Source organism: Phyllostomus hastatus, unplaced genomic scaffold (genome assembly GCF_019186645.2).
Source record: "Phyllostomus hastatus isolate PE091 unplaced genomic scaffold, TTU_PhHast_1.1 phas_scaffold_46, whole genome shotgun sequence".
Lineage (NCBI taxonomy): Eukaryota > Metazoa > Chordata > Mammalia > Chiroptera > Phyllostomidae > Phyllostomus > Phyllostomus hastatus.
The window spans coordinates 15,805,770-15,821,159 of record NW_025334032.1 but is presented as its reverse complement, the minus strand read 5'-3'; the positions used below and the strand labels follow the sequence as shown (position 1 = coordinate 15,821,159).

The following is a 15,390-nucleotide window of genomic DNA, read 5'->3' as shown; positions in this document are numbered from 1 at the left end:
GTGAAACTCCTTTGTAAGCAACTGTCTCCTTTTCTCTTGCTGCTTTTAAGATTCTCTCCATATCTTTAACCTTGGGTTATGTAATAATGATGTTCTTTGGTATGTGCTTCCTTGGGTCCAACTTCTTTGGGACTGTCTGACCTTCCTGGACTCCCTGGAAGTCTATCTCCTTCGCCAGTTTAGGGAAGTTCTTCATTATTTTTTCAAATAATTTTTCAATTTCTTGCTCTTCCTCTCCTCCTTCTGGCACCCCTATGATTTAGATATAGCAATGTTTCAAGTTGTCCCAGAGGTTCCCAAACTTCTCTTTGTTTTTTAAAATTCTTGTTCTTCATTCTGTTCTGGCTGAATGTTTACTTCTCTTTCTGCTCCAAACCACTGATTTCAGTCCCAATTTCCTTCCCTTCACTGTTGGTTCCTTGTGCATTTTCCTTTATTTTACTTTTCATAGCCTTCATTTTTTTCCTCTATTGTGCAACCATACTCAGCCATTTCTGTGAGTATCCTGATTACCAGTGTTTGGAACTCTGCATCTAATAGGTTGGTGATTCCTTCATTGCTTAGCTGTATTTTTTTCTGGAGCTTTGATCTGTTCTTCCATCTTGGCCATATTTTTTTGTATCAGTGCAACTGTTAGGTAGTAAGGGGTGGAGCCTTAGATATTCACCAGGGCAGGGCAACCCACATTGCTGCATTGTGGTGCTGTATACAGGGGAGGGATTTGAGAGGGAATAATGCTGCTTGCTCAGCTCTCCACTTGGTTTTGGTCACTTCCTCAGCTACCCACAAGCAAATTGGGCCCTTCTGGTATTGATTCCCGGGTGGGTGGGTTTGGGTATGTTCTAGCACTTTGTGGGTCTCTCCAACAAACTCTCCTGTGAGGCTGGAAGTTTCTCCCACTGCCTCAACCCCCACAGGTTTTTTCAGTCAGATATTTTGAAGCTTTATTCCTCCACACTGGAACCCTGGGTTGCGTGGTCTGTCTTGTTCCCCAGTTGTTCCTCCTGGTTTACCTGCATACAGATGTGAGACCACCCAGTCTGCCAGCCGCCACCTTGCCCGGTCCTTCAGCCCCTGCCTTGCCATGAGCCTTTTCTGCTCTGGCTGCCCATGTCCACCCCTCCTACTGGTATGGACAAATGTTTCTCCTTTAACACCTTGGTTGTCGGACTTTCATACAGTTCGATTTTCTGGCAGTTCTGGTTGTTTTTTGTTTTTAAATTTGTTGTTGCCTTTCTTTTGGTTGTGCGAAGAGGTACAATGTATCTATCTATGCCTCCATCTTGACTGGACCAGTTTAATTTTTTTAATTAAAAAGTTTAATCATTAGCAAATTAAGAACAACAAAAATAGGCAAGTATGAGAGAATGATTAAATGAATCATGGTACAACTGTATGAAAAATAGGTGTGTAACCATAAAAAATCATGTTTTAAGAAATTGATGGCATTTAAAAATATAAAAACAGTCTATTATCTGCACATGCAGTACACACAATAATGTATATGCATATAAACAGATGGCCAAAAAGTCCTTAAAGTGCCAATGATGGTTATGTCTGGGTGATATAAAATTGTAACTAATTTTTATTTCTATAACATTAATTTTATTACTAATTTTAAAATTATTCCTAATTCTAATTTTCTTCTATTTGTTTTATCATAGTCTAAATTTTCTACAATAAGCAATTATTTCTTCAATGATCAATGATATATGTGTTATTTTACCTTGTGACAAATCATTGGCAGTCTCTTCAAGTGTATGTTAAGACATTGCAGTTGCATGGTGGGTTGCAAAGCCACACATGAAACCGTGCATATGCTGCAAGATAGTGTAGGAAATCAGTTGTAAAGAGAAATGTATGTTTGTTATGACATAATTACTTGGTTGAGGTTTAAATGCCTCTTTGGGCAATTAAATTATAGCTTTCAGTCAGACACATTTAATGCATGATTATAATGCCTTCCTTTCAAGAGCATCCCAGGTGATTCACTGTGAGTGTTCAGCACAGCACCTTCTTGCACAAAACCACCTTACGAAAGAAGGCTTGTTAATTTATCAGAAACATTAAAGAAAATCTGGTGGGATTACAGGCACTGCATGGTTTTTCTCTTTTTAATTTTGGAATGTCAGAGCTTTGCATGTTTATCTCAGCATTGCTTGTTTTTCTTAATTTTCTCTACCCTTCTTTTCTACTCTCCTTTCCTGTGTTCTTTTTGAAATAAGAACATCTTTTGGAATAAATATTATGCTTTGGTTTGTCTATTCATTACAGTAGGGAAACCATGGTGTTAGTTGAACCCTCTCTATAGAGGTGATATGCTTTATTCATGGCAGTTTTTTTTTCAGTAAAATAGACATAATATAAAATAACTATGTTAAAATATAAAATACAGTGACATTTAGTACTTTCTTATGGTAGTTTTTTGTTGTTATTTTTTCCATTTTAAGACTTTTTTAGAGCACTTCACAACAAAATTAAGAGGAAAGTAGAGAGATATCCCCTTGGCCCCATACATACATAGCCTCCCTCATTGTTAGACATCACTCACCAGAGCGGCACACTTTTTTTTTTACCAACACTGATCCTACATTGACACCTCATAATCACCCAAAGTCCATCTTTTACTTAGGATTTACACTTGGCGTTTTATATTCTATAGGTTTGGACAAATGTGTAATGACATAGATCCATTATTATATCATAGAGTATTTTCATTGCCCTAAAAATTCTCTGTGCTCTGCCTATTCATCTCTCATCACACTCCAATAAGCACTGATTTTTTTATTGTTCCCATAGTTTTGCCTTTTCCAGAATGTCATATAGTTGAAATCTTACAGTATATAGCCTTTTCAGACTGGCTTCTTTCACTTAGTGATATGCATTTAAGGTTATTTTGTATCTTTTCATGGCTTGATATGTTAATCTGAGTTTTTCTATAACCACCAAAATGTTAATTCGAGGAAAAAGTATGCAAGCATAATCTAAAAATGAAGAGTGATCCTGACAAGCATATATCGAGCATCTCTACTGTATGGTAGGTTGTTTAGAAATAGTATCATGTAAGAGCAAACCCGCAAATATCCAGGGCAGATACAAGGGCCATCAGGAGAACCTCTTTGTGGATGTGCAGTCAAGAAAGAACAGCCTGTAGCAATGAGGACAGGATGAAGGTTGGGCATTAGTTTTCATGTATACTTAAAATGATGTCCGTATTTGGTCCCATACATTTGGTGGCATCTGAAAGTCTTCTAATGGAGAAATCTCTGAAAATTCTTGACCTGAAAGCATATAAAAGGAATTTCTGAATATAAACAAGTTCCATCCATTCTAGGGTATTATATGAATAAGTTTTAACAAGCTGTCAGCTTCAAAGTCAAGGAAGAGGGGAGTTTGATCCATATTCCCAAAATGCAAAAGCTGAAGAGAAAGGTTAAGATGATAGTCACTTTGGGGGAAAGTCAGTAATGGGGGTTCCCAGCTTTGCAAGGAAACCGCAAGACAGAAGAATGATGGAGGCCCACTATGCAGACAGGACAGCTGGGTGTGGGCATGGCCTCATACAGAATGACCCCAGGCACATGTGGATCTTTGCTCCTCTCTATCCTACACCAAGCACCCCATGGCTGGAGCCCCTCTGCTCACCCATAGCAGGTTTGCTGCATCTGTCATGGGCGCCAACATAAGCAACACAGAGAAGGTGGGTCTTGAGTGCTCCCACTAATGCCAGGCCTCAGTTTCTGGCTACAGCTTAATTAGCATCTTCACAGACACTATTAAAACTTAACCTGCCAGGCATCCCACTTCTGTTCATAGCAGAAGCCCCTCTAGCCATCCACCTACTTCCACAGAGTTATCTGAACTGGTCCTTGCCTTTCAACCACCGTAATTTTTCCTCCTTTATCTCCCAAACACTTCTAGTAGGTTCTTTAAAGTGTCTATTTCACTATAAATCTGAGTCTTATCTGAAACCTGGTTCCAAATGTTCATTGCTCTCTGAGGATGCTGCTGTTTCCCAACCCAGCTTTCCTCAGAATTCAGTGCCTTTCTTGGTCTGTACTTTTCCTCCCAGTCCAGGACTTTCAACTCATAATGAGTGAAAGTGCTTCACTCATTAAATGTCATCTCCAGGGACCCCAGCCATCTTTCATGCTGTCCCTGGGCTGCATTCCAACCTTCCCCACTACCATGAACACTGCACATGAGGAAACTCAGCATGTCTAGATCAACAACAGCTTCCACGTTGCCAGACCCACCTCACTGAATTACTCAGCATCCTTATCCATAGCCCACTGATCCCTCTGCCATGGTCTCCTCTGCTCACTCCCGTGATTCCTAGTTTTCTCCTGCTTCAAGGACTGCTTCTTCTAGAGTGTTCTCTGTGGGCTCCTCTTCCTGTCTCTGACTTTAAATGTTAGAGTGGTCTGGGCACAATCCTGGGTGGTCTTCTCTGTGTTGTCTCTTGAACTATGGTGTTTGCTAGCTCTACAGACTCAAATGCAGCTGTATGCTCCTGGCTCCCAAACTGATATCTCCAACCCAAACCTCTCCAGTAGTCTGACACCCTCTCTTGCAGTGCGACAGTTATGTCAAACTTCCAGTGTCTAGAATCATTCTCAATTCCTCTTCTGGACTTTTCCTCCTCGGCTAGTCTACCCTATTTCAGGGGAGGGAGCTGCTGGCCACGCAGTTCCTGAGCAAGGCTTTTCCAGAGCCATTTCGGATTCTTCCCTATCTCCCTCACACTCAAACTATCACCTAGGTCTACTGAGCTTTAAACAATTAAATTCTGTCTACACTTTGAATAGATTAATGCATTACACAATTTACAAAGTCAAAAAGGTTACTTGGTGAAATGTTAGTCCTCCCCTGTCTCCCAAGCCCTGTCCAGCCCAAGGTTTGCAGTGTGGCCTGCTTTGTGGGTACGTTTGTAGAGTGTCTGTGCTTGTACACACACATTTCTTTTTTCATAAAAATGTAGCACCCTACTATATATGCTGTTTTGTGGCATATTCCCACCTTATACTGTATCCTCAAATATGAGTCTGTATAAATAGAGCTACCTCATTTATGTTAGAGTTGTACAGTACTCTGCTATGTATATACACACAAATAGATAAATAGATAAGATATATGTACATATATCTACACACACACACACACACACACACACACACACAATTTGATCAGTTCCCATTTTTTGGCATTTCAACTTGCTTCTGAATTTTTGCTGTCCTAGACAAGACTGTAATGTAGAAACTTCAATATATATTATTTCACACATAAGTTTTTATTCTAAACAATAATGCAATAAATACCCTTATAAAGAGATTATCTCATATCTGTACAAGTAATTCCTAGAAGTTAAATTGTGGGTCAAGGAATGTGACCATGTGCCATTTTGATAAATACAGTCAAATTGCCTTTAATAGATGCTCTCTCAGTCTGTCCCACCAGCAACCTTGTGTGGGAACCTTTCCCAACATTTTGGCAAACAATCATGTGATCAAACTTCTCAACCTGTGCCAATCTGATAGGTGAGTGATTGTAGCCCTCTGTGGTTTTAACTTGCATTTATCTTATTATGAGAGGTTAAGCAAGCTTTCATGTTTAAGACTTTCTTGCATTTATCTTCATTATTATGAACTTTGTGTTTAGATCCTTCACCCATTTTTTTATATGTGTTTTGGTCTCTTTATTATTCTCATACAGGAGCTATTAAGGTATTAAGAAGTCAACCTGCCATGTATCACACTTCTTCCCATGAAAAAACCCCTCAAGCCATGCACTTGCTCCCACAGGGTTATCCTAACTGAGCCTTGCCTTCCTTTTTTTTATTTTAATGTAAAATTAAATGTTTTTTAGTTTTTTATTGCAGTTGGCATTCAATATTGCATTAGTTTCAGGTGTACAACACAGTGCTTAGCCATTTACATACCTTACAAAGTATTTATCCCCAATAAGTCTAGTACCCATCTGACACCATACATAGTTATTACAGTATTATTGACTGTATTCCCTATGCTGTGCTTTACATCCTTGTGACTATTTTCATAACCGCCGATTGGTATTTCTCAATTCCTTTCACTCACCTTATTCATCCAGTCCCACAACCTCCCTTGCATCTGAAAACCATCAATTTGTTCTCTATATCTATGCTTGTTTCTATTTACTTTGTTTGTTTATTTTTACTTTGTTTTTTAAATTCCACATATAAGCAAAATTATATGGTATTGTCTTTCTCTATATGACAATTTTCAACAATATGGAAGGACCTAGAAGGTATTATTCTATTTCTCTTCTTTATCTCCCCAACAATTCAGTAGGTTGTTTCAAGTGTCCATTCCACTGCAAACTTTTTAAATACATACATACATACATACATACATACATACATGGCACTTCATCTGTGATACTGGCTACAATTTCTTCCAAGTTTGCTATCTTCACTTTGATTTTATTTTACTGTATCTTTTCCCACAAACTTCTATTTCAGAAAGTCACATTTATCAATAGTTTTAAATTTTATGGTTTCATGTTTTAATATTTAAATATTTGATTCATTTGACATTTTAGTGGAAGACACGGATCCAACTTTAATGTGTCTTCAGATATATTTTCCAGTATGCCAACTCTATAATCTATCTTCTCCTCGATGAAATAAAATGTAAAATTTATAATACACTAATCTCCCCTATGTAATTGAACTTATTTCTGAACTTAGCATATTAGCACTTTGATTTGGCTATGTGCCTCTAGGTTCTCTCTCTCCCACTGCACTGTGAGCTTCTTGAGGGCACACTGTGGGATCCGAGATTTCATTTCATTCTTCCTACAAACTGATTGATGAGCCTGCTGCTGTGACATACATGCGAGCAGAGGACATGAGCTTTTCAGATCAGGGACTTCTGGCACAGAAACTTCCTTCTGTTCCTCTTGCCTCCTCCACCCCCGCCCCCAAGCACCAAGGAGGTGACATGGAGAGGCCCAATGGATGCCACCTGGCAGGGGCGTTGTCACAGCTGACACACCGGATTTGGGGAATCCATCTCTACTGTAGCAGGAAATAAGTAAGCTAGCTGTTTATCCTGGAGGGAGCCATCACTTATATCTCTTAGGGTGATTGGCTGCAAAAGCAATCCCTAGAAATGGCTTGAGTATAGGGAGTCCAGGGACATGCAAATTTCATTTGCCTTGCAAAAGGTTTGGTTACTGGAGAAACCCATGGAAGCTTCCCTAGCCACTGGAAAATCTGGAGGGCTGTTGTAGGTCTGCATTGTGGTGCCCACAGGACCACACACAGTGTTTAACACAAAGCAGATGCTTGAAACAAATTGATAAGTTTAATAGAATCAAATATTTCATGGAGTTAGTATGAATTTGCCACCAGATGACATACTGGGAACTGTCTAGTCGCTATTATTCGATACTAAACAGATAATTCCTTGTACTATAGATTAGGCAGGATGAGTAGTACAAAACATTAGCTTTTAAAAAATTAACTTAAAAATAGACTAAATAGAATTACTGATGTTCGACTAATTAAAACTAATTTCCATGAAAAGAAATTTAGAGACTTTATTTACAACTTCATTCCCTGTGAAGTATTCAGCTGATAACTTTGAAAGCACGCACTGAGTTTAAGTGCCCTTAATAGCTTTTAAATGGACGTGTATTATTTATAAAATGGGCACTTGGTTATTATCACTAAAATGTTGTAATTATGCATTATTATGTTTGAAATTGTTATCTCATCATGACTAGGAATACCACCGAGAAAACAAACTTGGAGACTAAAAAGGATTTCCCCCTCCTATGAAATTAGTTAGAATGCAAACACCATTTGGAAGAGAGGAAAGTGAACTTGTTTAAAAAACTCAGAGGGGGAAAAAAAAGAACCAATAAGAAAGAGCAGTGAGACACAACAGCAAATAGTTTCATTATATTTAAGGGAGATTTTAAAATGAATGACAGGGACTTCAACACCATTAGGAAACAGAGTTGTGTACTGAGTACTGGACAATGGAAGGACCGTGGCGATGCATCCATGGGGCCACTGAAGATGTCTAGCAGCCAGGTGGATGGTCAGAGGCCACATGAAGCTGCACTGCTGAAAACAGCTCAGGATTACTTGAAAATCAATGAAAATGCTAACTGCTCAACACCGAGCATCAATAAAATAAAAAGACATTTAAAGCAAGATTAATTAAATTTGCCTCACTCTATCACCTTTCTTCTAAGTGCAAATAGAATTTTAATTAAAACTTAGTTCTACTTCACCAAATGAAATTCAGTTCTCCTTTTCTTCTACATTTTCATATCACCTTTTCCTAGAAGTTTCCTGAATATGTAATCTGATGTGACATAAGATACTTTATGAAACTTCCTGGGCTCAAAGCTGAATATCATTTTATCTACCATGTATCATTAGTAAGAAGAGGTTAATATAGCAACATTAGGAATTAAAATAAAGCATTAAGAAAATTGAGAAAAATGCTAGATGATGGTTGTTACAACATAATAATAATTTTTGTTTCCAAATTACATATGACAATATTACAACAAAGGTACAAGAAAAATTACTCGAACATAAATAATTTAAGGAAAATAGTGTCTTATTTTTTAAATAGAAAATCCAAGGGGCAAAGACCTGTTCTAGACAATTCCTAAAATATATTGGATATTTAACAAATACTTCACATATGGTTATTAATTCAATGTTTGCCAATGTTTATATTTTGGATGGAGAAAGATATGAATTTGCCTGCATGGTAAATGATAGACTAGCTTTTTTATTATTCTGTAACTGAAAAATGATGAGGCTCAATTGCAGTCTGCATATTAATTTCCTTTTGAATGTGTATTGTGAGCAATATGGGTATTATTTCGAAATTGGAACACACTTTCAGTTTGTAGAAGTTTTAAAATCAGGTACACATTTACCAAAATAAAAACAAAAAAATAGTGTCGCAGGTTCAATTCCCAGTCAGGGTACATGCCTGGGTTGCAGGCCATGACCCCCAGCAACCGCACATTGATGTTTTTCTCTCTCTATCTCCCTCCTTTCCCTCTCTAAAAATAAATAAATAAAAAATTTTAAAAAGTGATCCTTTAAAAATATATATAATGGGCCAAAATATTCATATATATATTTCATTTGCTGTGTGCTTTTCAATAGAATGGAAAAAGTGACTTTTTAATTCCTATAATTTACTGTTTAAAAACACGTTCTTAGAGTATAAAATGTAATTTTAAGAAAATTTTAAGGTAGTTCTTATTTTTTTCTCTCTTTTTGCGAGACAATAAGCTGACGTCTTAATAAAGAACTAGGAAACTTGAAAATGCAGGCTGATATTTACACTTCCAGCAGTAATTCTTAGAATGTGTTTATCTAAACTGAAATCTCCATTTAACATTTAACAGTATTCAGGAAATGGCAAAAGGTGGCATCTGGTTTAATTTCACAAGTTGTTGCTTTATTTATTTTCTTCTGAAACTTACTAATCCATATTTCTTCAAGTTACCTTAGTTTTGTTAGTATCATTAGTGTGATACGTGGTCTAAACAAGGCAATAAGTGTAATGCATATGCAAATAGCTAATCATGCTTCTTAAACATATGCGGACTCACAGGACAGGTTAGTAAAGATTACCCAGTAGGGGAACTAAAAGATCTGGGCTCTATTTTCAGTTGTGTTATTATCATAGATTTATAACACTGGCATTATGGTAGAATAATATATTTTTTTACTTATCCCACAGACTATTTGGAATCAAATGCCTTAACATATAAAAACACTAATAAACTTACTCTCACTATTTATTATTATTGCTATTTTATACATAAGCTTTGCTCAACCCACATATAAAAGAACCTGAAGAAAATGTTTGATAGCAAATAAATAGTCTCTGTTGCCCTCACTTTATTTGGACAACTTAAATACTATCACAAATTTAAATATCTTTATCATTTACATTGCCTAAAAATTGAGACTAAAGTAATTAAGAAAGAAGATGTAATTTATACATTCTGAGTTGATAAATAAGTTGTGAGTATATAAGTTGAAATTATTTTAATAAAAAAGATAGCTACATTTGACATTTAATAGCCCTTTATTATTCATAGCTTTAAAATGTTTTTATTATATATAGTCTTCAAAATATATTTTATTTCCCATCCATATTTTTTTCAAATTTTGTTTTGTAATATCTCTCCAGAAGGCTTTGACTTTGGCTTATTCTAAAAAATAAAAATAAAAAAGAGATTGATAGGCTAATCTAGTGGAGAAATCTATTAAAAGTTTACCTGCGAGACAAGCAAATATTGACTGCAGCTTTTTAAGTTTGCTATAACAAACATTCCAAAGCAATACTTAATTTAGATTCTTGTTTATTTTTATTTTGTTGGCTATTGAGTTTTCTAAAATGTTAAATGAACATTGATATACATTTTTATACAATAGCTTTCCTTGCTAAGTAAATATGCAAATTTAGATGCAAAATGTATTAGAAAAGTGAACCTATTAGTTTGACACGTACTCAATCATAAAAATAAGTTCTTGAACTTACCAATGTATCCATCCCTCATTTGTCATCTTATACTATCCTTATTCACCCATTATTTATCTCACATAGTTTCTGTCAACTTATTTAAAGATTTGTGCAAAGAAAATGTATGTTAGTTTGTAACCAACTTTCTACAGAGCCTCACCACCCAGGCTGTGACAACTCACAGGAGAGCCGGGTTCAGTCACGGAAGACACTTTGCCGGTTGGTGGCAGCATTCACAAGAGTGGGTCACATTTCTTCTGTTATCTTTGGGTTGGATTTCAAAACAACTCTAGAAAACAGACTCAAAGGCAAGCCTGGTAACAGCACGTGAACTGCAGAAAAGTGGAAGATTTCTGATTATAATTCAGTTCCACAAAACACTAGAGCATCTGGAGAAAAGGGTGGTTTGTGCCCTCTTTACCTCCGGAGCAGTTTTAGAAAAACAGGATGAAAGCTTGCTCCTAGAACAAACAGTGGGATCAATGAACGCGGGCTGACCTTCCCCCTCCCAACATTTGCTCTCTGTTCAAGGACGCTGCCAGGCATCCTCACTGTTCATCCCCCCTCCCTCTCCTAGAAAATGTAGCTGTGTCATTTTAGAGGCTTCTTCTGTCATCTGCTGATGAGCTACATATTGGGAAGCATAAATTTTGTTCTGCTCTCCTAGAAAACAACAAACGTTTTCACCCGGGAACTAGAACACTAACAAGGAGCACTATATAAGACATCAATTTAGTCATTCAAAAAGTAGTTATTACAGCACCAGCATTCCAAGGAAGAAGGATGTTCTAGAGTGAATTCCTTTTTCTTTTTTGTGATTCAATAAAGTCATACATTGAATAATGTAAAATTTTTATTTTAACCATGGGAAGTCTCTGGGAATTCTTTTTTAAATCTAGAAATACATTTTCAAAATTCAAACAATAAAATCTAGAGGTGAATTAATAAGAGTTTTAATACTGCAGTCACCTTGTAATTGGTTGTTGATATGTTTAAATTTCTTCAACATAATTATATTTAAAATAAAAATGTTTTGAATATTGGGTTAGCTCTTTTTGTGCCTACTGAGTGAGCATACTTTAAAATAGTATTAATTCCACTTATGTTTTACAGAATTCTTATTATAAAAGTTATAGTAGTTTGCTTTAACATATATGCACATAAAGTATTCCTTTATTTTAGAAAATCCTTCCTCCCTAAATGAATTTTTAAGAAAGAGTGTATTTGAAATATATCAGTGTTTTTAATTATCAGAATATATACTAAAGTGGAAAGTTTTTACAATTGCCAAGGAACTGATACAATCTGTTGACAAATCCTAATTCTTTAGACATTTGGAATGCCATACAGAAATACTAAATTATCCAAATGACAGTTACATTCTCTCATATAAAGCGCTCTGTTGCTCGGAATTACCATGTTACAAAATGCTTGTGAAATTTCAGTTGAAACATATTAGCAAATATATTTGTGAAAAAAACCTCGCTGCTAACATGTAGGAAGTGCCCTATGAATCCTAGATGAGGAAAAGCCTGCCTTTGCATGGTTCATTCATCAGAGAAAGAGAAATTTATTAGATGAGCTACTGAAGTGCCTTATTTATAAAGCAAAACGTGGTGAAATTGTTGCCATTCTTTTAAAAGGCAAATGCATCTTGTGACATAAACCTTTAGAGGTAAAATCTCCTCCTAAAATACATTTTAATTTAAAGCTTTTTTAATTGGTCACATAAGTATTCCACGTAATGATGTCCCTAGTCCCTAGTCAGTTTTAGGTAGAGCTCATCTACATAGGAAATACTGTCCAACAGCTACAGGGTTATGAGTTAAAAAGGAAAGAAAAACCTTAAGCACTGAAATGTTATTTACTCTTCTCCTCCTACCCATGTTTTTCTTATATGAAACAGAGAGTAGTATAAATGATGCTTACCATTATTAGTAGCAGTATGGATTTTGCTACATTTTTAACAGCTACATTTTAATGAACTGAACTATTTTGTGAAAGATAATTAAATTATTCCAGAAAGGACTTTTTGTTTTAATGAGAGAGTCATGGTATACAATTGGCCCTGCCCCTTCCAAAAAAGAGCACTTCTTGCTAAAAGATATGACCATTTTGTTACCATGAAAAGAAAAAGAACTTCCAATGCAAGATCTTGGACCATGAGAAAAAATTTCATCCAGGCTGCTTGCTGGCAATAGGCCACACAAGCAGTACCAGCCCTGCATGGAGAGCAGGTTAGCAGATGTTGTTAGCTGACTTGCTGAAAAAGTATGGGAGAACAGTTGGAAAATCACAAGGTGTTGAACAAGCTTTAAAGAAATAAACAACTTATCTGGCAATTGAAAGGGAGAAAGACAATGAGTTCCTTCGTTGAAGAAGACTGGGACATTTCTAATTACAGAGTTTCATGAACTGACTTCTTAATGAGAATGGAAATTGTATTTAGAGGTTCTAAGACTTTAGAATGATAATTAGTTAGAAGTTTTGCTATAGAAGTGTGATCTTCTTGTATAAGAACACCCGTGATACAGGTGATAATTCTTCTCCCTTCCCTCTTCTGCCCCTAACTGGTGGCGGAGGCAGTACCTCGGGAAAGCGTGAACTGCCAACTTAGAGCATCTGACACTGTAAGTGCGTACTGGCATTTTACGCTAGAATAAGTACCAAGGGGGGGTGACAAACAAACAAACAAACAAACAAACCCAAAATGACACTATTGACACCTGATGTGCACAGCAAGTAAACACGTGACAATCAAATTTTACACTGAAGTCAAATCAAAAGGAGAAGAACGAAACAATTGCAAAGATATTTTTCAGAAGAAATCATCATTGCACGGTGCTGCAAAGAGACTGCTCATGATCACTGCCTGCCCGTCGGCGTTACTGAACAAACACATCGGCAGGAGCATTCACATCCTTGTAAGGTGAGATGTGAATCATCATAAAGCCATTAAAATTGAACCACATTTTCTTCAAGCTCTAAGATAAGAAGCCCTTCATCTGAGTGGACATATTACTGGGCAACATTTGTAACACAGAAAGAGCAACAGGATCTCAAAAGAGTAAAAAAACACGGTACGATACCCATAAAAGTGGTTGGCCCATCACACACATTATCACACATGTACACGCACATACACCCACACACACCTATATGCACATACATACACAAATACATACATACATACACACACTTAAGAACGACATTCCCAGAGGCATTTTTAAAGCATGGTTTAAAATAGAGGTGCAACCTCAAATATACTTATTTGAGCAAAGTCTATTATATTTGCCTCACTGATTATTCTTCCCAAATTTATGGTACCCACAAATGTATACATGCTAAAAAGTCAAAACACTATGATTTTTGTGTAAGTGGGTTCTCTTGGCACACAATATTAACCAGCAGAGTCAAGTCACATTCTTAGAAATACCTTAAGGGTTATACCACCTTTTCAAAACTTGCAATCTTTATTTTCCTCAGATTTAGTATTTCATTACACTTAATAAAATAGATTTTATATACTACAGAGGATATTCAAATGCAAACTTCCAGGCTTAATAAAAAATAACCAACATTATTGTTTCAATTATTTCATGAAGACATTTTTTTTTTTTTTAAGACGAGGATTTGTTTTAGCTTAGTTTCTGGAAGACCCGGAGTCTGCTAGGATCTCAACCCAGGAACTCCCACCTTCACCAGTAGCCCTCACTTTTGTCATTTATGAGAAGCCACCGTATGAGTCCTTATTTGTAATCCACTTTGAAAGTCACAAAAGCGGTGCAGATGTAAACATTCGAAGCACTTATTCAAGGGTATCTTCAATGCAGCAGTCTCTGCCTGGTAAAGACACACAGGTTGGAACCGCCCATCTCCGCCGCCTTGGTGCTGGGTGCCCAGGGCCTGGTGGGAGGGGGGCACCCCTTCAGGGGACCCGGCTCCCGAGGCTGTTTTCTCGCTGGAGCCCGCCCTCTTCCCGGCACTATGGAAACTGCATTTTTTTTAAAACTCCTGCAGACCTCCTCTTTCTCCTATTACATCCCTAACAGACGATTTCAACTTCTGGAGAACCCGACAAGTGAATGGCGCTGGTGACGCCCGGGCAAAGCCCATGATCGGGTTGCAGGGGAACTACACCCGCCTACGGGTGCGACCACCGCAGTCGGGAGCTGGTAGCGCCGCGCCCCCTCCCGCACCTTGGCTCTTCTTCCAGGAAGGGGCACAAAGCTGCTATCGATCCGGAGCTCACCGGTGACTACTGTGATGCTCGTAAACAAGCCGCCGGCGGGGCACCAGGGAACCACCCAAGCGCAAACGCGCCGCTGCAGGCGGGCGCGCGCGCCCACCCTGAGCCTGAGTGCGAGATCCGCTCGCAGAAGTGTGTGTGTGTTGGTAGGAGGAGGTTATGAGAGGGCAGCCAAGTTCATTACCCCTTTTGCCCCTCGCGTGTGGAGAGGTGGTGAGGGAGATGAGGGGCCAGAATAGGGTGCTACCGCTCCATTCTCTGCGCCCAGCCCCCGCGGGCAGTCTGCGGCCTCTCTCGCCACCGGCCCCCGCCCCCTGCAGTGTCTCCTCCCCCCCCCCACCTCCGACCCCCTCCCTGGCGGAAGCTCCGAGTCCAATTAATTGAGTCAAAGGCGGGAGGGAACTGCCCTCCGCTAAGCATCTGGCCCCCGCCCCTTCTGCGCGCCCCTTTTCCCGCCCTGGGTGGCATCTCCTCCGCCGGCATCCACAACTAGCCTCTGATTAATGAGGCTTAGACCGGCCCCCACCCTGCCCGGACCCAGGCCTCCGCTGGAGAGGGAGGGGACGGCGGGAAAGGCAGCCCGCGGAGAAT

General features: G+C 38.2%; 1 long non-coding RNA gene across 1 annotated transcript in view; it reads right to left on the bottom strand.

Moving 5' to 3' along the window:
• LOC123807406 overlaps positions 1-15,390 on the bottom strand; it is a 50,621-nt gene that overhangs the window by 29,802 nt on the left and 5,429 nt on the right. The window contains exon 2 of the long non-coding RNA XR_006783646.1: positions 3,229-3,281. This is a non-coding gene — a long non-coding RNA (uncharacterized LOC123807406). The remainder of the gene's footprint in view (positions 1-3,228; positions 3,282-15,390) is intronic.